At 44.1% G+C, this 22,946-nt stretch overlaps 1 long non-coding RNA gene and 1 other non-coding gene across 3 annotated transcripts in view; one reads left to right on the forward strand and one right to left on the reverse strand.

The window, feature by feature from the left end:
• Positions 1-9,179, reverse strand: part of LOC122678228 — an 85,442-nt gene extending 76,263 nt beyond the window's left edge. The window contains exons 1-3 of one of the 2 annotated variants that reach the window (XR_006336039.1): positions 8,956-9,179; positions 956-1,055; positions 209-365 (exon numbers count right to left, since the gene is read on the reverse strand). This is a non-coding gene — a long non-coding RNA (uncharacterized LOC122678228). Of the gene's footprint in view, positions 1-208; positions 366-955; positions 1,056-6,058; positions 6,070-8,955 lie in introns of those variants that run through there. The other variant, XR_006336040.1, reaches the window with a different exon arrangement.
• Positions 7,890-7,994, forward strand: LOC122678516. The gene has a single exon (XR_006336180.1). It is a non-coding gene; the product is annotated as a U6 spliceosomal RNA (small nuclear RNA).
• Positions 9,180-22,946: the final 13,767 nt, after the last annotated feature.

Raw genomic sequence — 22,946 nt, forward strand, 5'->3', positions numbered from 1 at the left:
TCTATCTGAATGTGCTAGAGCCTGTAGACAAATCTGTAAAATTCACCACCTCCACTATGCACCAGTCAAACCATAAGAGAACAAAGAGAAAAAGGGGAAATTTGTTATAATACAGCATGGCAAAAAAAAAAATTCCTAGAGATATCTTCAATAACTCGTCATGCAATTATCATTAGGAAGAGTGAGGGAGAAAGAGAAAATTAAATACTCTCAGCTAGCATCTCAGCTGGTCAGAACTCTTGACTCTGTGGGGTGACCCAAACCAAATCTTCATTCCTGAAGGATCTGAGCCATTGGTGGTCTTAGCAATATGGAGACTTAGAAGTTCTTTGTTGTTGTTGTTGTTTGTTGTTTGTTTCAAACTCCTGAATTTAAAAAAAAGAAAGAAAGAAAGAAAAAAATGTAGAAGACCCCACAGAGGAACTTAATTCCAGATATACCCTTCCATGCCCAATTTCCTTAGCAGCAACCTTATTTTCTTTTGGTCAAGACTAACCACCATAAAAGCACAGTAACCTCCTTTTCCACCTGTTCACTGAGAGTAAGAAGGAGCCAGAAAATATCCAGGTAACGATTCAGCTTCCAGCCCCAGGACCCATTGCTGAGAACCCTGATGAAACAACACCTCCCTTGGCACAGAGACCTCTGCACACACAGAACCCAGAGTCTCAGGGGTGGAAAGTACAATTCCATAATCAGGGGTCATTAGGCATGGCTGCTCTGGCAGGTCCTGTCTGGGGAGACAGAAGCTCTAACAACTCAAACATCAGGGAACTCGATTCCAGACTGCTATGCATATAATTTAGGGTTTCAGGGTGGCTGGAGCTGGTCCCTTAAATCTAATTAATGTATGCTACTGGGTTCTCAAGGGTGCACATGCCTCTAGAAAATGCTCTGGGTAACTTATTGGGGGAACCTGGAATTAAACAAATGTGTTTGACCAGCAAATCCTTACCTGTTAACCTCAGGTGGAAATATATTCCAGGTAGAAAGGAATGTTCCAACAAATAGTTGAGGACACGCTGCTATAAAGAAATCCAGAGTTGGTTTTGCACCTGTCAATGGCATGGAATTGTTCTGAGGATTATATTAAGTAACAGATGTAAGGTGTGTCACATAGCAGGTATTCCATAAAAATGAAAATGTGTCACCCCGTGCTTCTAAACCATGCTAGGGATGAGGAGGCTGGGTGTTCATGTAGCCATTTTATAGATTAAAAAGCTGGGGCTCAGAAAGGATAGATTAATGAGAACACAGGAAGTGGGAGCAGCAATGGCAGGAACTGACCTTGGCCTCCTGGCTCCAATTCCAATTAATTAGACTCACCACTTCCCAAGACACACAGCCTCAATCTGGTCTTAATCACCCCACAAGTTAACATTTCACAAATACTGAGTCACAGCTTCCCCTCCTCTTGGCTGCCTGAGAATCCCAGCACACTCCATCCCAGGCCTGGCAGCTCCCACCCTTTTCTGGGGCCTCTGATGGGGATGCTCGAGGCCCAGCCTGCCAGGAACTGAGGGAGTAGGTGAGGCATCTGCGCCTGTGGAGGGACTGACCCGTGTGAGCTGGCAGAATCTGAGATGCTGCCAAGGACCACATCAGAAAGATAATATTTGAAGAGTGAAATGTTCTCCAAAGAATGTGAAATTCTTCAAGCGAGTAAGAGCCTGAACTTCTCTGGGCATGACTCACACTAGATGGGCCAGAACGTGAGCTGTAGACAGCAGGTGAAACAGGGCATGAGAGAGCAGGGTGTACAAGCTGAAAGGGGTTTGGGAGATTATCTGTCCCTTTAGCAAAGGAGGAACTGTGGTTCAAAGCAGGCTGACACATCCAAGGTCACACCACTGAGGGATAGCCCTAGAACCTAAACCCAGACTTTCTCCTTCATTTGTCCAATATTAACTGTGTGCTTCCAGTGTGCCTGGAGGGCTATTAGGGAACGCTAAGAATCCAGCAGTAAACCAAGCCAGCAGGATTTCCGTCTCCCCAGAACTGACTTTCTAGACATGAGGAGAGAGAATGTAACATGTCACTGTGGTGAATGAGGGGTGCTATGATGGTGGTGGGGAGAGGGGTACAGAGAGCTCTGGGGGCACAGGGGAGGGTGGTCTCATCCAGTCTGTGGAGTCAAGAAGGGTCTCCTGGACCAAGTGATGGTACAGCTGAGATCTAAACACTGAGGAGGCGTGAATCAGGTGAATGGGGTTGGGGTGGAAGGAAGGAGCGCACCCCAGGCAGGAGGGAGTTATGCAAACTAGGCACAGAACTAGACCCTTGTTTCAAAGAAACACATAACCTACGGATGCCCCACACTGAACAAGTACCCAGGTACAAAGAGAGCATGAGAAAAGACGACCTGTCTACCAAAAGGAGGCGACATCTGCATCTTGACGGGTTGGTAGGACTTCAGCAGGTACAGAGAAAGCAGATGGCTAGTCCAAGACCAAGGGATTATGTGGGAAAAGGCACTGAAAAAGAACTTATGACAGGATGTGCCTGGCACAGGAATTGACCTTTATGTAGGAGATCAATACATGTTTGTCAAATACTAAACCTCGGGACTTATGGTCGTTGGTAGGGCTCAGAGAAGCACAGAGGGTGTCCTGGTCTCCCATGGCTGTTAGCAGCCCTCCCAGCTGTAGATTTAGAATGGCTGCTGCTTAAGCACAACACAGAGAAGGGGGTGACCCAGCATAACTGCCCACACCCAGTTCCCCATGCCACTGCAGGGTCTGTACTGCCCCTGCAGCCCAGCAGGCAGCTGGTGTCCATGGATCCCAGGGTTTCTCAGCCCCGAGGACCCCAAGTGGGCAAGGAGTAGTCAGAAGGAACAGTCTTTCAGCTAATCAATTTTACTCTGATTATGGGATAAATCTTCTGTCTTTTCATACTTTCATGGGGTTCTCAAGGCAGGAGTGCTGAAGTGGTTTGCCATACCCTTCTCCAGTGGGCCACGTTTTGCCACAGGATTGGAAAAGGTCTGTTTTCATTCCAATCCCAAAGAAAGGCAATGCCAAAGAATGTCTAAACTACCGAACAACTACACTCATCTCACACACTAGCAAAGTAATGCTCAAAATTTTCCAAGCTAGGCTTCAACAGTTCATAAACCTAGAACTTCGAGATGTTAAAGGTGGATTTAGAAAAGGTAGAGAAACTAGAGATCAAATAGCCAGCATACATTGGATCATAGAAAAAGCAAGAGAATTCCAGAAAAACATCTACTTCTCTTTCATTGACTACACTAGAGCCTTTGACTGTGTGGATCACAACAAACTGTGGAAAATTTTTAAAGAGATGGGAATACCATCTTATCTGGTAGCTCAGCTGGTAAAGAATCTGCCTGCAATGCAGAAGGCCCCAGTTCAATTCCTGGGTTGGGAAGATCTGCTGGAGAAGGGATAGGCTACCCACTTCAGTATTACTGGATTTCCCTGGTGGCTCAGATGGTAAAGAATGCACCTGTAATGTGGGAGACCTGGGTTTGATCCCTGGGTTGGGAAGATTCCCCAGAGAAGGGAACAGCTACCCACTCCAGTATTCTGGCCTGGAGAATTTCATGGACTGTATAGTCCATGGGATCGCAAAGAGTCAGACATGACTGAGCAAACTTTCACTTTCACTTTTTCACTTACCTGCCTCCTGAGGAACCTGTATGCAGGTCAAGAAGCAACAGCTAGAAACAAACATGGAACAACAGACTGGTTCCAAATTGGGAAAGGAGTATGTCAAGGCTGTATATTGTCACTCTGCTTATTTAACTTATATGCAGTGTACAGCTTTAGAAATTCCAGGCTGGATGAAACATAAGCTGGCATGAAGACTGCCAGGAGAAATGTCAATAACCTCAGATATGCAGATGACACCACCCTTCTGGCAGAAAGTGAAGAGACACTAAAGAGCATCTTGATGAAGGTGAAAGAAGAGAGTGAAAAAGTTGGCTTAAAACTCAACATTCAAAAAATGAAGATAATGGCATCTGGTCCCATCACTTCATGCAAACAGATGAGGAAACAATGGAAACCATGATAGATTTTATTTTCTCTGGTGCCATAATCACTGCAGATGTTGACTGCAGCCATGAGGCTTGCTCCTTGGAAGAAAAGCTATGACAAACATAGATAACATATTAAAAAGCAGAGACGTTACTTTGCCAACAAAGGTCCAACTAGCCAAAGCTATGGTTTTTCCAGTGGTCATGTGTGGATGTGAGAGTTGGACTATAAAGAAGGCTGAGCACCGAAGAACTGATGCTTTTGAACTGTGGTATTGGAGAAGACTCTTGAGAGTCCCTTGGACTGCAAAGAGATCAAACCAGTCCATCCTAAAGGAAATCAATCCTAAATATTCATTAGAAGGATTGATGCTGAAACTGAAGCTGCAATATTTTGGCCACCTGATGCGAAGAGCCAACTCATTAGAATAGACCCTGAAGCTGGGAAAGATTGAAGGCAGGAGGAGAAGGGGACGACAGAGGATGAGATGGTTGGATGGCATCACTGACTCAATGGACATGAGTTTGAGCAAGCTCTGGGAGATGGTGAAGGACAGGGAAGCCTGGTGTGCTGCAGTCCGTGGGGTCACAAAGAGTCGGACACGAATGAGTGACTGAACAACAACAACAGTGGGATGAATGGAGCAGGCAAGATGAAATAGAAAGACAAGAATCCCTAATGTCCCATCCAAGAACAGGGAGACACATTAAAGAAAACAGTGCTAAAAATAGCCTCCCCGTGGAAAATCTTTGTGGTGCAGGGTGGCAACAGAATAAAGATGCTTCAAGTTCGTCACTTCACCACTTGCTTCCATGGGAACTGAGATGAAATAGCTGAGCTGGGTCACAGCTTCATCTTTGAGGCCTGGGGAATGGGAGCCTGGGACACAGCCCCTGCACAACAGCCAAGGCCTTTAACAGGAACTCAGAAGGAGGACAGACTGCAGCATCAGTACCCTGTGGCCAGTCCTTGTGTGCCTGCCCCAGAGACAGTCTTTGGGCTGTGCTCGACACAAGATGCTGTGCCCAGATGCACTACTTGTGGAATGCTAAACATTCAGACTTGTAAAAGACCTTGGTTTTCATGTCATGATTGCCATGTGTTTTTTGAATTTGAATGCCATGCTTATTTTACTGAAGGATTTACTTTAATTTTAAATAGAAATTGATGTTTTACTTAAACCAGTAATAATTACTAAGACATTTGGAAGACTATGTTCAACTGATCTAGATGCAGCGTGACTACTGTTTACAATAACCCTGCAAGAGAGCCTCCCACGTGTACAGGTGAGGCCTCGACAGGCACAGGAACAGGTCTCTCTGACTCCAAAGCCCAAGTCCCACGAGGCAGCACCAGACGAGGACACGTGTGGGTGGACTGCTGCCCAGGATCACAGTGGTCTGGTTAGTTGACATTTGAGGCACAGGATGGAGAGCAGTGAGGGATGCACCTAGGGAAACAGAGACTTATCCCAGGCCTGCACAGTCCTATGGAAGATACTGCAGGGACCAGAGAGAGAAAACACAGCGCCTCTCCCCAGAGAGCTCACAGACTCAAAGGAGATAGACAAGAAGCCCAGCCTTGAGACTGAGGCTGAAGGCTCCCTTCAGGAAGGACAAGCGGCCCCACTTCCTCAGCCAGGCAGAGCCGGCCACAGTGCCAATGACTATGACCCACAGGCATTCCCTGCTCCATGCTGCTCATATCATCTGGAACCCTGGTCAGACCATACTGTAATCCTCTGTTTTCCTGTCCTCTGGGTCATTGCTCTTTCCCCCTGTCCCCACTCACCCAATATCAGGCAATACTCAGGAAGCCTGTGTGTGGTCCCATGGCCCTGACCACAGCCTCCATGTCAAATGTCAGCTGAGGACTTGCACACACCCCACACCCCACCCCACCCCCAGTTCTGCAATAACCACTTCAGCATGCTAAGTCTCTTGGTTTACATTTCTGCATCTGGTTCTGAGTGAATAGAACCTCTCTGGGTTCTCTGTCTGGGAAGTAGGGGACAAGGCAGAGCAGCTTGTCCCAGCGGCCAGTCAACAGTCCCTAACCTGTGGAAAGTGACAATTTGATTTTTTTTTTTTTTTTGGCCATACTAAGTGGCATGTGGAATCTTAGTTCCCCAACCAGGGATGGAACCCATGCCCCCTACAGTGGAAGAATGAAGTCTTAACCACTGGACCACCAGGGAAACTCCTTAAAGGCATGGCCCACGTCTTGTCTCTGCATGCTCAGTGACCAGTTCTAGGTCTGACATTTAGTAGGTATCTAGAAAACATTTGTGGAATTGAATTAAAAATTCATCCTGGGAATTCCCTGGTGGTCCAGTGGTTAAGAATCCACCTGCCAATGCACAGGACATGGGTTCGATCCCTGGTCCGGGAAGATTCCACATGGGGCAGAGCAACTAAGTCTATGCGCCACAGCCCCTGAGGCCGTGAGTCACAACTACTGAAGCCCATGTTCTCAGAGTCTGTGCTCTGCAATGAGAGGAGCCACTGCAATGAGAAGCCTGTGTACCACAATTAGAGAGTAGCCCTCACTCACTGCAACTAGAGAAAGCCCACGCAACAAGAAAGACCCAGCACAGACAAAAGTGAATTAAAATTTGTTTTTAATTTTTTTAATAAAAATTTTTTTTAAAAAAGAGAAAATTCACCCTGACTCTCTGAAATCTCTAATTTTTAGACAGTAGGGTCCACTTAACAAAATTCTTCCACATATCAGCTCTTTTGGGCAAAAGGAAATGGTTGAGGTGGGAATTAAGCATTTATTGAGCGTTTACTAAGTATCAGGACTACATGGTTTCCAAATGTGGCTTCATTTAATCCTCCAACAACTCTCTGAAGTAGTTGTTCTTTTTCTTTTTATAGAAGCAGAAATAAATCTTACAACAGCCCCTGGTTACTATCCTGGCTCTGCCATTTATCAGCTGTGTGCCCCTGGGGATACTTCGAGTCTCTCTGGCCCTGTAATCTTTTTAGTGCCTCCTAGGGCTTTGAAGACAACAACTGCATTCCCTCTGAGAATTTTCTTATCTCCAAGCAGCACATCACCAGCTATTTTCAATGTCTTTCATGGTACAGTGGTCAAGGGCACTGGCTCTAGATTTAGAATAACCAGGGTTTGTCCCTAACCGTGTCATCTTGTGCACAAGTGACTTAACCTCTCTGAATGTTGGCTTTCCTATCTGTATGACATGGGATACTCACAATACCATCCCATAGAGTTGTTGTGAAGATTAAATAAGATCACAAGTGTAAGCACCTCACACATGGCACACAGTAGGTCCTCGTGAGATGCTGCTGCTTCTGGCTTTGAGTTCCTCCTCCCTCCACCATTTCAACTGAATTCAAGCCAGATTGCTGATGTCTGATTCCCATCATGTGACATCAGAACTGGACATTCTCTGGGGGCTTTGTTTTCCAGAGAACATCACAATCTGCCATGTCAGCCCAGATCCTGCCTCTTGAGGAGAAGTAAGGATCCGGAGCATGTGAATAGGACTAGGGTCATACCACTTCCAGGAACCCACACAAGATCTGCTGATAAATCATGACTCAAGAACTAGTGATAAATAAACTGATGTTTACTCTAAACACAAGAGCAAAAACAGTGATTTGATCTTAATAGTTGGATTTTTGTTACATTAACTGTTTAAGAGCAACCATCAGGGAAGCCTTCTCCATCCCAGGAGATTTAGTGAATATAATACCAGGAAGCAGATCACCATCCTGGGGTGCTTTCTTAAGTCTCCGAGGACATTTTTTTCCCATGTAAATGTTCTAAAATCACAATGCATCTGATAATCAATGGACAACAATAATCATTAAAATAGTGCCAAGTTCCTCCTTCCAAGAATTTATGATTAAATTGATGATGGTGCTCTCTTGGGCAGCACACATACTAAAATTGGAATGATACAGACAAGTTGACACAAGATTACACAAGGATGGTGAACAAATCTGTAAAATATTCCATATTTTTTTAGAGAATAAACTTATGGTTGCCAAGAGGGTGGGGGTGAGGGAGGAACGGATTGGGAGTCTGGGATTAGCAGGTGCAAACTATTTTGTGTAGAAAGGATAAACCACAAGATCCTACTATATATCACAGGGAATTATATTCAATATCCTACAATAGGCCATAATGGAAAAGAATATGGAAAAGATGTATAACTGAATCGCTTTGCTGTATACCAGAAACTAACACAACATTCTAAATCAATAAAATAAAATTTTTTTAAATAATAAAATAAATTGATGATGAACATTAGGACAGAAGAGGCAACTAGATCCAAAGCTGTGTTCCAGATCCTTCCATTTTCATTGCTTTCTTTTATGCTCTTTCAGAATGTATTTTCCCTTTATAAAAATTAATAAACATTGAAGAAACTTTAAAAATACAAGCAACTCAAGTATCCTGGAGTTCCCCAGTAAAGAGACATCTAAAGAGCCCCTTCAGAATCTCAGGGGCTGTAACACAGTGAAAATATTAACTTGCATAATTGTAGGAGCAAAAGCACACTCCACCCACATTACCACCTGCTATTTCTGAAGATCCCAGGATAACTTACATTCTTTTGGTAGTCCCCTCTCTCTCAGACCTCTGCTCCAAGCTTCTCTACCATTCAATTCTGCCCATCCAAGCTTCCCCAAGCTGCCACTGGATCTTCCCCAGCCTTCCCACACCTAAACATTGATCTTCCCTTAATTTCCCAAAGTACAAGTGACACTATACCTGAGTGTTTGACCAAGTCTATTCAAGTCCTGAAGGGATAACAAGGGCACTACAACACTGAAAAGTAAAATGGAAAAATGAATCCCAGATGGCACTGAACCCAAAGACCAATGTCCTTAGTCTATATAAGGGACCACCATCCTCAACCAAAGCAGGGTGCCATTTTGTTCCATCTAGGCTAACCTCATGATAGAGAATTCCCTCTTACCTCCTCTCCTCTGGGTTCCATGGCCCCAGTTCTCTCCCTCTGGATACTGCTGAAGAAGCCCAAAATGTGTTACTATATTAGCTAAGATTAAACTAGCTACTTTAACAGTAAAACTCTGACATCCCATGGGTTTAAAAGAAGAATTCTGTCTACCCTTACAAAGTCCAGCCAATGAGAGGCAGGGGCTCACGGAGCTGTGCTCCATAGAATCGTACAGGGACCCAGGCTCAGAGGATCTGCTGTCTTCTACACAGCTTGCTCTGGGCATCAACACCCAGTCTGAAGACAGAGCAAGAGAAGGAATCATGTGTAAACGATTTATGTGGCCAGTGTTGCAAGTGGCATGTGAAATTTCCACCCATATTCCACTAACTAGAACACATGGCCATGCCTTATTGCAAAAAAGGCTGGGAAACATAAAACAACTTGTGCCCAATAGGAGAAGGAAGCAGATTTCTCAAACAATAGTCACTCTCTGCCACAGGCACTATTATCATACGTCCTGTTCCCAGGAAGCCAACAGCACCTTCTAGATGATGATGCAGAGCAATTGACCACCTATTCCCTTTGCTTCAGGGCTTCCCCAGTGGCTCAGACATTAAAGAATCCATCTGCAATGTGGGAGACCTAGGTTCAATCCCTGGGTTGGGAAGATCCTCTAGAGGGAGGCATGGCAACCCACTCCAGTATTCTTGCCTGGAGAATCCCCATGGACAGAGGAACGTGGTGGGTTACAGTCCATGGGGTCTCAAAGAGCTGGACACGACTGAGCGACTAAGCACACACTCTACTTCAAGATCTCCTTACAGACTGGCTCCTGGCCACACTGCTCCAGAACCAAAAGCCAAGTTCAGTGTTTTTCCTAAACAATAAAGAAATCTCCCTCCCCCCAAAAAAAGGAAAAAATCAATTCTGCTGCCAACTCTAGAACTCAGAAATACTTGCTATTTTTTTCATGTGTGTTTGTCCCCCTACATTGAAAAAATGTTTAAAGAAATTACTCATAATCTTATAACTCTAATAATTTTAATGTATTTCTTTCCTTAATATTTCTAGTTGCCCAAATCTTGTGTAAACTTCAAAGTCTTGTTCCAGTGATATATCTTTCTTGAGCCTGAGGCTCAGAGAGACTAAGTAACTTGCCAGAGGTCACACAGCTAGGAAATAGTAGAACCAGATTTTGAACCATGCTTTCACCCCAGAGTTGAGACTCTTGCCAATGCAGCATGCTGCCTCTGCATAGTCCTTGTAACTGTCCCTGGCCTTTTACTCACTCATGTCTGCTGGATGGTAATTATCTGTGTCTAAAATGACCCCAAATTTGTGAAGTTTTCCATGTATTAGGGTTAGGATTAGGGTTAGGGTCAGTGACTTCTGTAAAAAACCTTATCTTCCCAAATGTCACCTCCCAAAATTACATAGCTGTATTTGATTCCTCTTTGCAACCACAGGCTTCCCTGATAGCTCAGTTGGTAAAGAATCCTCCTACAATGCAGAAGACCCCAGTTCAATTCCTGGGTCGGGAAGATTCCCTGGAGAAGGGATAGGCCACCCACTCCGGTATTCTTGGACTTCCCTTGTGGCTCAGCTGGTAAAGAATCCTCCTGCAATGCGGGAAACCTGGGTTTGATCCCTGGGTTGGGAAGATCCCCTGAAGAAGGGAAAGGCTACCCACTCCAGTATTCTGGCCTGGAGAATTCCATGGACTGTATAGTCCATGGGGTTGCAAAGAGTCAGACACGACTGAGTGACTTCCACAAGGCTTGGTTCATAATAGCTGTTTAATTCTCTACCACCCAAAGAAGCAAACATCAAATTGGAAGCTACCTAAAAGGTTCTTCTCCAATCTACTGCCTAATTCACAGCCTTCCTTCCCATTTCACCCATGACCACAGCACAGACTTTGTTCATTTCCATCAGCACAGATCCAATCCAAGTTCATTTTCCCCTCCACCACCGTGTGACTTTGGACAAGTTACTGAACTTCTCACTTTGTGAAACTCAAATGAGTTAACACACAACACATTGATAAATGGTAATGATTGTACAATTATTGTATTGGCCAAGAAGTTCATTCAGGTTTTCCATACATCTTATGGGAATAATATTACTTATTAATATTATTACTTATTTTTAATATTAATTTATTACTATTCATATTATTACTTATTATTACCACCATTATCCACCCTCTGATTTTTCCACATTGCTTACCATAGAAAGAAGTGAATAAAAATTTTAAGGGTTGGCAACAAAAAGGTGAGATTTTGAGTGGCTTCTCATGACCCTCGGAGAACAGAGTGGTGCAAGTACATTTTGGGGGAATTCTTGACCCTTCTAAAATCCCATTAAACCTAAACACACATCTGTTAGCACACACCAAGCATGCAGTGTCTGCTTTCACCCAGCACTGAGTAGTACAAGAAGGAATATTATATCCAGTAACTCATATGGAACTATTTATCCCCAATCACTTTGTGCTTTTCCTTCAACTTTTCCATAGTCTTTAGTTTCAAAGGCCATTTTAGAATGACTAAATTTCCTTGCGAAGTAAGTCTCCCCCTGCCCTCACCAAAAAAAAAAAAGAGAGAGAGATTGTTTTAGGAAAATCTCCTCGGGGTGTAAGGGCTATGTGTTTCCAAACTTGCTTTCTCCTGCTTTCCTTTTTTCTTTTAAATAAAAATTTCCCAGGAAACCAAGATTCGTTAAGAATGATGGGGAAAAAAAAAGACTGAATTGAAAGGAGTCTGAGGCTTCGGGTTTAGCAGGGAACTCACAAGCCTCTTTTAGGAGAATCTTTTAAGATTGGAGGATATGGGGACAGGAAAAGACTTCAGACGTCATATAACTCCAACTCCTATTTTGGAAATAGAAAAATTGAGGTCTAGAAGAGAAAAATTATCCAAAGTGACACAGCAAGTCAGCCAAACAACTGAGATTTGAACTCAGGTCTCCCATAATTCAGCCAAATTAGACCAGCTTCTCTAGAAAGCAGAGCCTGCCAAATGCAAGGACTACATACAGGGTTGATGCTTTACCTGGCAGACACAGTCCAGGCAGTGAAAGTGAAGAAAAAGGTAAATGAGACTAAAGGTGGTCAGTCGTGCAAGGTGATGCCGTGAGAAGCCCTCTTGTGCCTGCACCAGTCAGAAGACTAGTTTACTCAGCACTCGGGACATCTCAGGAGCTGTAAGGAGAAAATGCCTCCCTAGGTTGGACATCTAGAAACTGCATCATCCCTGACCAGTCAGAGGGAAATTGGTGGATTACGAACAGTTCGGTTTCCCCAACCTCAGTTGGGATAGCTTAGGCATATGTGCTACACTGACTCCCAGACTGAGTGACCGATGTGTCTGAATTGGCCTGGGATTTCCCTGGATTCTGGTGGCTCAGCCAGTAAAGAACCTGCCTGCATTACAGGAGACCCAGGTTCGATCTCTGGGTTGAGAATAGCCCCTCCAGAAGGGAATGGCAACACACTCCAGTATTCTTGCCTGAAGAATTCCATGGATAGAGGAGCCTATGGACTCCTCCACCAGCCATGGACTGGTAGCACAGTCCACGGGTCACAAAGAGTCAAAGAGCTGGACATAACACACCTGAGTGACTAACACTTTTTTCATACTTTCCCTGGATTTTGCACTGAAAGTTCCTCATTTCGGCAAACCCCTTAACCCCAGGTAAAGTGGGTCAATTGTTCACCTTCTCCCAGTGGATCCCGGTGTAACTTGGCTCCAGCTGTCCGTGGTAACTCCCTACTGGTTTCCTTTCCTTCCCTATTGATTGTCCTGTGTGTGTTTCCTAGGATCATAACCCAGTTAAACTGTTTGCCTTTCAGTCTTCCTCTCAGGGGTGTCTGCTTCTAGTGGAACCCAAGTGTCTGGCACATAGCATGTGCTCAATAAATATAATGAGAAATCATATTAAAACAGCATACACTGTCTTCTTCTCCCTTCCAGCTGCTTTGGGAACTCAAGCAATGCAGTCTTGTCACCACTGGTCTGTTCCTTGGGCACCCCACAAGTCAATAGTCTGAAGGAGAGCTTGGCTCTGGTTTTGCCTGCTCTAGACAGCAGCATGGTAATGGAGATTGTCAGGCAGGATCTAACCTGCCTGGGCACATATTTATATACCACTGTAGTTGCACAACTGCTTTAACTAGGGACTTTTTATACAGTTGAGAATGACTAAACTAGGCTATAACACTATATACAACTTATCATACTGTTAATTTAAGTCCCTTGTGTATATAATAATGCAGAATTCCCTACAGTGTGATCAGCAGTCCATTACCTACATCCTAAACATGGGGCTGGCTGGCTTGTTCAAAAGATGGTCCAAGGTCCTACGCAGACGCCCCCTGTTGAATGCTGCCAGGTGCAGCCCCGAATTCTCCAAGAGATACTGAGGCCCGTTAAACCTGGAGCTTCACCAGCCTGAACAACTAACTAACGGAGGCTTTTTTCCTCCTTCTCTTGGGACCAGAGAACTTCCTCTCCAGGCTCAGTTTGACTCCCATGGACTCCTCCACTTGTACCACCTGATTTCTGAAGTTCCTCTTAGTGAAAACCCCTTACTGCTCTTGACCAATGATCCAGGCTGATACTGCCACTGCCTAGGGGATCTGTGTTTTCAATCTCTGCTTCAAAGCTTGTTCAAGGTTGGCTGTAAGCACAAGCCTTTATCCATCATGGTGTCCAGAGTAAATGCCTACATCGTATGATGAATTAACCCAGCTGCTGCTTGGCCAGTCCTTCCTGCCCTGGGCCTCTGTGTCTTCCTGGCCTCAGGTGCAGAAAAGGATCAGCATACTTTGAGCTTCAGTTGCCATCATCAAAGAATGTTTTATTCTACTGCCTGTGCTGGCAAAAGAATTTCATCTCTGGGACCCAAGATGGAAATGGATTTTCCCCATTGGGTAGAACCCAAAGACCCTGATATCCCCACATGATGCAGTGAGTGTCCCACCACTGCCCACCCCGTCTTGCCCAGTTGAAACAGCGCCAGTGTTCCTGATGAGCCACTTAGCTCCCATGGTGGGGTCTCCTCATATATTTTCTTGTGTGTACATAGGTTCCCTCTACCACATTATGAATTTCTTAAGGGCAAAGATCATGCCTGAGGGACCTTGCAACAAATCTAAATGAGTCCCAGCAAAATACCTAAATCTTGGTTCAGAAAGGTGTTCCAGCAATATTTCCTGGAAAAAAAAATATTTAAATATTTGCTATAATATACAGATAATACATAATACTGAATGGTTAATTTCTATGCCATTATCTTGTTTTTATTTTCTTTACAATACTTATCATTATCTAAAATTACCAAGTTTGGGAACTTTCCTGGCAGTCCAGTAGTTAAGAAGCTGCCTTTCAATGCAGGGTATGTGGGTTTGATCCCTGGTTAGGGAACTAAGACCCCACATGCCTCTAGGAAGCCCGTGGGCTGCAACTACTGAGCCTCTGCACCACAATGAAAGATCCTGCACACTGCAACTAAGATCCAATGCAGCCAAAAATAAATAATAAATAAATTAATACTTTTAAATATTTTAAATAACATTACCTAGTTTGTTTATTTGTATATTGGTATAGTCATTTGTTGCCCCTCAAACCTGACACAGTCTGTAAAGAATCTGTATTGCTTGTAATGCAGGAGATTTGGGTTCAATCCCCAGGTGCAATCCCTGGGCCAGGAAGATCACTTGGAGAAGAAAATGGCAACCCACTCCAGTATTCTTGCCTGGGAAATCCCATGGACAGAGGAGCCTGTTGGGGTTGCAAGAGTTGGACACAACTAAACCACCCACCACCAAACCTAACACACACTAAAATGTAAATCCCCAGCAAGTGCTATGAGCCAAATCGTGTAGCCCCCAAAATTCATATGTTGAAGTTCTACCCCCAGTAATTCTGAATGTGACTGTATTTGGAGACAGGATTCTAAAAGAAGTAATTAAGTTAAAATGAGGTCATTTCAGTGGGCCCTAATGCAGCATGATGGCGTCTTTTTAAGAGGAGTAACTAGGGTAGAGATAAATACAGAGGGAAGACCCTAGGAGGACCCAGAGAGAAAATGGCCATCTACTAGCCAAGGAGAGAGGCTGGAGAAGAAGCCAATCCTGGGACTTCCCTGATGGCTCAGTGGTAAAGAATCCATCTGCCAGTTCAGGAGACACAGGTTCAATCCCTGATCTAAGACGATCCCACGTGCAAAGGAGCAACTAAGCCCCTGCATCACGAACATTGAGCCTGTGCTCTAGATTCTGGGAACCACAATGGCTGAGCCCATGTGCCACAACTATTGAAGTCCACACACCCTAGAGCCTGTGCTCAGCAACAAGAGGAACCAGCACACCGCAACTAGAGAGTAGCCCCACTCACCACAGCTAAAAAAAGCCCACACAGCAACGAAGACGCGGCACAGCCAGGAAAAGAAACCAATGCTGCCAACACTTCCATCTCAGACTTCTAGCCTCCAGATGTCAAGAAAATAATTCTTGTTTTTCAAACCACCAGTCTACTGCACCTTATTGTGGCAGCCCTCACAAACTAGTACAGCAAGAAAAAGAAACCTGTCTTGGTTACTCCTGTATCCTGAGCACCTGGAACAGTTTCTGCCACATAGTAGGTGCTTAAGAAATAATCAGTGGGGACTTCCCTGTAGTCTAGTGGCTGACTTCACCTTCCAATGCAGGTGGTTAGTGCTCGATCCCTCGTCAGGGAACTAAGATCCCACATGCCTTGAGGCCAAAAAACCAAACCATAAAACAGAAGCAATATTGTAATAGATTCAATGAAGACTTTAAAAATGGCCCACATCATAAAAAAGAAAATATTTTTTTAAAAAAACAATAATCATTGAATGAACACTCTGAAAAATACAAACTATTCACTGTTCCCTCAAATGTACAGACTCTTTCATACATCTGTGTCTTTGCTGTTCCTCAACCCAAAACCCCCTTCTCCATCCAGCCAAAGAAGTCCTATTCTTCCTTCCAAATTCAGTTCAGACTCATATTCTCCTTGACCCCACCAGACAGAATTGACTACTCTCTTCTCTTTGCTTTTCTGAACTTTGTAGGCATACATCTACATCATTGTAGCTGCCAGGCTGCGAGCCTGACTTCAGAAACCATATTTAGTTCTGATCCCTGCCATCCAGTTTGGGGTGTGGTCCAGAGGACATGATCCATCATTAAACCCCCAAACCCTTTGAATCCTTCTTATCTGACTGCAAAGCAAACAGTCCTTGTCTGCTAGTAACCTTCTGCCTGAGGCAGGACAGATCCATAAACTCACATCTCCGGCACATACTGATGCGGAAATAACTTTCTCGGTCCAAGATGGAGCCCCTCCTGCCCAGGGTGCCAACCAAAATATGTATAGTTTTCATGTTCCTACAAATGCTTCACTTGCCAAGAAACACAGTATACCTGTTCAGCCTGTCCCCAGATGCCAAGCCAGCTCTAGGCTGTCTACTTACTTCCTTGTTCCTTCTCACCACAAACAAAGTTGACAGGTGACCCCAGTCAATGAGATATTTTCTATTTTTCTCTTCCTTGTTCTTTATTCTTTACCCTGTAAGCTTCCTGCCTACTGCCCCTACTTTGCAGTACTATGGTTGGAGACTGTCCTGCTTCATAAAATTTGTTTATCACCTATATTGTCTTCCTGAATCACTTTTAACACTATTGAGTGAAGTAAAAGTCAGTCAGTCAGGTCCAACTCTTGGTGACCCCATGGACTGTAGTCCCTCAGGCTCCTCTGTCCATGGAATTCTCCAGGCAAGAATACTGGAGTGGGTAGCTGTTGGCAGATTCTTTACCGTCTGAGCTATCAGAGAAGCCCAAGAGTACTGGAGTGAGTAGCCATTCCCTTCTCCAGGGGATCTTCCTAACCCAGGGATTGAACCTGCGTTTCCCATATTAGAGGCAGATTCTTCACCAGCTGAGGTACCAGGGAAGCCCCATTTAACACTAGGTACTCAACAAATACTTGTTGGATTGAAATTTACCAAGTTGTTGATAAATTTCACATTCCCACTATGGTGTTTGCTTAGAATGTCCACCTTTATCCTCTCCTTCTGAACAAATCACCCCAATTTTTCAAGTCCTAACTCTTCTAGAATTCCCTACCTGGCTCTTCTCGAATTCGCTGAGTTCTAAGAATTATGAACATGATTCACAGTAAGAAACATGAACACAGCCCAGCTGTGAGGGGAGCACAATGCTTCCATCCTAGATCCCAGAGCACTTCTTAACTCTGAAGCCAGCAACAGGCAGGTCTCTTCCTGCCCTGCACTGACCCAGCTTGGGGTGGGGCCCCTCCACCCCCCAGGGACTGAGGCAAAACCAGCCTGGGTTGCACAGCCTGAGTTTTGCCTTATGGAACAAAATCTGCGTGGAAAGAAAACACTGACAGGAACCATCTGCCCTCCCCCAAAGCTTGAAAGAAGCTGCATGTGGACCCCTTAATCCTTCCTCTCTCTCCTCAGCCAGGAATGAATTTCATTTGGAAGGAAAATGAGGGGGGCTGTGAGGGAGAGGGAGCAGAGAGGTAGGCCAGACACATCTGGACAGCTTTGCTCTGTAAATTCAGAAGACTGTAGGGAATCACTTTCTCCCCTTGACAAAGGAAATGGGCCATGGTCAGAAATTGATGACTTGCAAAACTCATGCAGGCGAACAGGTTATTGTGCCTCGAGGTCTTTGGGGCTTAGGAAAAAAAGGAAAGAGCAAATAATTTAAATGGGGCGGCAGTTTGTGTGACCAGAAACCCCACCACCAGCACCAGTCAGCAGAGAGAGCAGTCTAGGGTCCCCAGGGTCATTCCTTTATTGATTTGTTCAGTTATTCAGCAAAAATATTTTAAAATATGCTTGAGGTTTTTTGTTTTTTGTTTTTGCCAGGCAGGATGCTTGGTATTAGGGAAATAGTCAAGGGCTTAGATTCATCTTCATCTCTAATACCCTCACAGGGGAAACAGTCACGTAAACAATAATATGCAGACCAACAGTCACAGGCAATCACCCAGAAACCAGGACAGATTGGGTGTGAAGTACTACAAAAAAAGTATCTGAAAAAATGATTCCCTTAACTAGTACCTAGACTTGGGGAAGGGGTGACAAAGCTTTGGAAAACAGGGCACAAACCTGGATTCTGAAGGCAATTCAGAAAGAAAACAATTTACAAGCGAGAGGGCAAGAAGCATAGTAGTGTGAAAGTCAGCGCACACTTGGGGAACAGGAGCAGTTGGGTGTTGGGTGTGATCACAGCTGGGAAATGTTGTGGAAAGTGGTGGGAGACACGCCTGTAGAAGGAAGCAAGAACAGCTTCCTGGAAGCCAGGGTGTGTATCAGTACATCAATGCCGTGCGACCTTACCCGTGAAAGTACTGATACATACTCCAGAAGACAGACTGAAGGAAACAAGGAGGGGCTGAAGTCCAAAGCAGCTCTTTATAAACATAGAATTCATTTGGAATTATCATTTCTCCTTTCAAAAAAAAAGCATGTGCATTTTGCAATCTGCTTCATAATTTTGGCTGTAATTGTTTTTAAATGTTTTCCTAATTCTTCAAGTAGAATGAATACCCAGCAGATGGTTTCATGTCTTCCACCACATGGCCATGTAGCCCTAGGCATATGTAAACCCTAATCTGGGAAGCAGAGCTTGTTGAAGGTGGAGCCCCAGTCAAAGATTTAATCAAAAGAAGATGAAGGAAGAAAATGAAGCCTTCATCCCTAGCTCTACCTTGCTTGATCCCAGAGCCCCCTCCTCCAACAAGCAAGAAAATAGCAGTAAAAGATACAGTTCTCTCTGTGCGTGCATGCAAGTCTCTTCAGTCATGTCCAACTCTGTGTGACCCTATGGACTGTAGCCCCTCAGGCTCCTCTGTCCATGGGGATTCTCCAGGAAAGAATACTAGAGTGGATTGCCATGCTCCCTCCAGGTTTCTCTTCTGTAAGTGAACACAAATCCACTATGCAGTGCACATTTCCCCTCTTCTGCCAATACAACTTATGAGGGATCTTCTCTAACAAAGTGACCCAACTCTTCATTCTCAAAACATCTCGGTCCTTGGTGGTCCTGTTCCTGTAAAGGTCTAACAGTCTAACAAGGGGGCATGGTAATACAACAAGAACAGAGGAATCATTACAGGTCCCTCCATGTTCCTCTCTGCCCTCTACTTTGTATTCAAATACAGTTTCTTTTCATTGATCAAGGTCAACCACATAAACCAAACTCTATTCCTTTGTTTTCTGCATGGCTCCTAGAGCCAAGGTGGCCAGGGAACCCCCCATAACTTCTAATTTGGTAGAAGAATGACTGTTTTCCCAATGAGATTATTCCTTCCTTGGGTACTTTCTAAGGTTTAGCAAACCACAAAACCCCAAATTAAGAAGCAACATTATGAGCATGAATCATTCCTTTCAGTTATAAAAGGTACCACCCCACCTCCACCTCTCAGTTCCTAAATCTACAGTCACCCATTCAGAATATGTATTACATTCTGAAAAAAAAGCATCCTAAACTTGTAGTTGGTTACCTCCCACCTGTTGTCATAACCAAATCTTCAATATGATATTCACTGTACTTTAAGTTCATCCAGAAAAGGAGATTTTGATAAAACCAGTGATTATCATAATAATCAGTCTACTGCCTTATTTCTTTCACCATACGTATCAGGGACTTAAATTTGGTCTGTGGGGCTGAAAACCTAGGTATTAGCAGTGGCAAGAGACATGGAGTGGAGAAGCCATGAACCCTTGCACAGTGTATCCATCACCTCTTTTGCTTGCCTCACATCCTCTCAATTTATCTTCATTTCCACCTATTACTGCAGCAACAAGCCTGCAGACTTAGCCTGACAGATAATGGCCTCAACCCTGCCACTCACCTCAGGCTTTTGCCCTGGCATTCTCTGACACTGTGGTGTAAGATGCCTACAGAGGCCCTTTCAGTTGGCAGGCATAGGCAAATCTAGAAATAAGAGGGTAGCAGCACTCCATGGAAGCAATAGACAAACGCTTCCTTTTTTTCATCACTTGGGTGGAGAATTCTGAAGTTCTCAGAGAGCCCCAGTGGAAAAGCCCCAGTCACCCACCGTGATGATCAGCTCAATAGCACAACCTGATATTGACCTTCCTTTCATCCCCGTTTTCCTCTTCCCAGACCACCACCTATTTTCTCTGGAGTCACATCCCAATATCAAAAACCTGCCCATAAACATTTTGTCTCTAGATCTACTTTCAGGGATAACTTAATCTATGAAAGTTGATATTAAGAAGTGGTCTTGAGGGCCTTCCCTAGTGGTCCAGTGGTTAAGACTTCACCTTCCAGTGCAGAGGGTGCAGGTTTGATCCCTGGTCAAGGAGCTAAGATTCCACATGTCTCATGGTCCAAAAAAGAAAACATAAAAACAGAAGAAATATTGTAACAAATTCAATAAATACTTTTAAATGGTCTACAACAACAACCAAAAAAGTCTTCAAAAAAAAGAAAAGGTGTGGCCCTGGAAAGCAGGACTTCCAGGTGGGATTCTGGAACCGTAATACTCACTGGCCAGATGGTAAGAACCCACTGCTGGTGGTGGGTGGGGTGGTGATAATCCCCAGAAGTACAAAGTACCAAGACAGAGGTAGGTTGGAAGGAGTTAAAGAAAGCATGGGAACATTGAATGACATGACAGTGGTGGTAACTGTTAAGGACTGTAGATATGGCTACTTGTGGTCAACAGATTTAGAAGCCCTGTCAAAAAGAAAATGACAGCTCAGTGAGCCAACCATCTATCCAAGACTTGCTATAAACAGTCAGGAGGCCTCGAAGGCAGCTGGGATGGCTCTTTGAAGCTTGGACACAGATTTGGCCTATAGTATCACTACATGAGAAGGAGGTACCCAAACTGCCCCTGCAGAATACTGAAAGGGCTGGAGGCTCAGGAAGTCAAGAATATCAGAATGGTGTTCTCATATGAGACCATTTAGCACCTTTACTCACAGGATATGCATGAAGCCTGTTGTATCCCCAGGTCAGAAGAGTTGATTAGAGAGCCACCCAGATTGCATTTTGGAAGAGCTCAGATATCATTTTTTCAATCTGGGCTTCTCTTAAGCTTTCTAGGTTTTTCAGGTCACTTGGCAAATGGATAAGAACAATATACCTAAATGTGACATTAACTGAATTCCAAATTTTTCAGAGACCCAGTTACCTTCATGCCTCCTTCATAGTGGAAGGGAGACCAGGACCATTTTCTCCTTGGAGGAGCTATCTGACATGTGCTAAATCAGGGAGGGATCTGCAAACTAAGATCCGCAAGCCAAATCAAGCCCACAGCCTGTTTTTGTAAATAAAGTTTGTGGGAACACAGTCATGCTTATTGTTTGCATGTTGTTTATGGCTGCTTTATCACTACAATAGCAGAAATAAGTGGTTGCAAGAGACATGGTGTGCCCAAAGCTAAAATTATTTCCTATCTGACCTTGTACAGACCACTGGAACTGTACAGGCACTCGGTTTCACAGAATGTACAACTCACCCTCTGCACAAATGTATCTTGCCAAACATCTAAGCAATCTGCTAGTTCTCGGTCTTACCCACTGTAGGAGAGGAAAAAGTTTTCCTTGACCCTTTTTTGGTCCCTGACCGGGTCTGAAAATTAAGCTGGCAAAGACAGATAACAGGAGAAAAGCATACAAGTTTTATTGAACTTTTTACACGTGCAAGGGAGCCTTCACAAGAAAATCAAGGTCCAAAGAACTAACCATGGAAGGAAGCTTTTATATCTTTTAAACAGAGGAACAATAAATTTGTGAAGAATTGAAAAGACAAAGGAAGTCCAAAAGTGAGGGGCTATATGTGTGTGTATTATTTATTTTGCTGTATAGCTGAAACTAACACAATATTGTAAAGCAACTGCATTCCAATAAAAATTAATTTTAAAAGTTTTAACATTTAAATCTAAAAAAGGGGAGGTGGTGCTGGGGCTTGGATAATAAATAGTGAAGAGGTAACTGGGCAGAGAAGAGTGAGTTTAACAACATTTGACTGCACAGTTCTGTACAAATTTCTTAACCTCAAATCCCTCATCTCTTATGAATGTCTTCCTACCTTCTGGTATAGGGAGGGTACAATTCACAGAGGAGTTTTATGACCTGTTTCAGGGAGAAGTAAGGGGAGGGGTGGGGGAAGAGGTCAGAATGGCCTTTCTGCTTCTTCCATTTTCTCAAACTCCTTCAGCTTAAGATATTCAATGTGCCAAGGTGCCATACTGTCACCAAGCTACTGGACAAACATGATGTCCTATAAGATAATGAAGCCATCAAGATCCAGTAGAATAAATCGTAGCATGGATCGGGAGAATTTACACATTCCTGAATTAGGATAGTAAACAAATGAGTGCTCTCCCTACTAGATGCACGCAAATTGCCTCTGATGTTCACTGTGACTCAGAATGGGGAAAAATGTATCTGCCTGTTCATTGGCTGCACATCCAATGTCAGGGGTTGTATTCCTTAGTTCCAGGAGGAGACCACATCTGAAACAGCAATTCAATTGGGTTCTCCACCTAATCACATGTGTGATAAACCATTATCAACTCAAGGATCCTTTAACCCTGGCAAATGGAAAAATTAAGTGGGGATGAGCTAGGAGGCAACATGACTGTATCTTTCAAGCCTCTGATAGCTCTGGTAGTGTCTTCAGCTCTGCTCAAAGATGCAGTATGACTGAATTTGATATCTCTCCTTTTTGTGTAACTGGTGAATATTAATGTCTTCTCTGTGATCCTTGCTCCATAGTAGGCCTTCTCATGGTTCAGGAAGCAGTGTGTAATTGCTGTCAGTTGCTGAAGATATCCATTCCAGCTATGTATTCAGACGTGGGTAATCATAACAAGGAGATTTAGTGCTCAGCTTTCCTCCTATGAAGAGAACTCAAGTGAGATCTCAATTTATCTCTTGGCCTGCAAAAGTCCTCCTCCACCCCCCAG

Source organism: Cervus elaphus, chromosome 20 (genome assembly GCF_910594005.1).
Source record: "Cervus elaphus chromosome 20, mCerEla1.1, whole genome shotgun sequence".
NCBI lineage: Eukaryota > Metazoa > Chordata > Mammalia > Artiodactyla > Cervidae > Cervus > Cervus elaphus.